We start from the raw sequence: 351 nt of genomic DNA, 5'->3' as shown, positions 1-351 counted from the left end.
ACACTTATAAAACTACAAATGAACCTACCATTTGACCAGGTTATACCACTCCTTGGCATATACCCAAAGAACTCACCCTATCTCAGAGACTCTTGTACATCCATGTTTGTTGCTGCTCTTTTCACAGTAGCTAAGAAATGGAAGCAACCTAAGTGTCCCTCCATTGATGAGTGGGTAATGAAAATGTGGTTCATTTATACGATGGAGTTTTACTCAGCAGTAAAGAAAGATGAAATCATGAAATTTGCACGTGAATGGATGGAACTAGAAACTGTTATACTAAGTGAAGTAACACAGACTCAGAAAAAAATTCGACGTATATTCTCCCTCATATGTGGAACTTAGAACCAA

This window comes from Nannospalax galili, unplaced genomic scaffold (assembly GCF_000622305.1).
Source record: "Nannospalax galili isolate Female #2095 unplaced genomic scaffold, S.galili_v1.0 scaffold800, whole genome shotgun sequence".
Classification (NCBI taxonomy): domain Eukaryota; kingdom Metazoa; phylum Chordata; class Mammalia; order Rodentia; family Spalacidae; genus Nannospalax; species Nannospalax galili.
The sequence above is the reverse complement of the archived record's forward strand: the minus strand, read 5'-3'. Positions refer to the sequence as shown.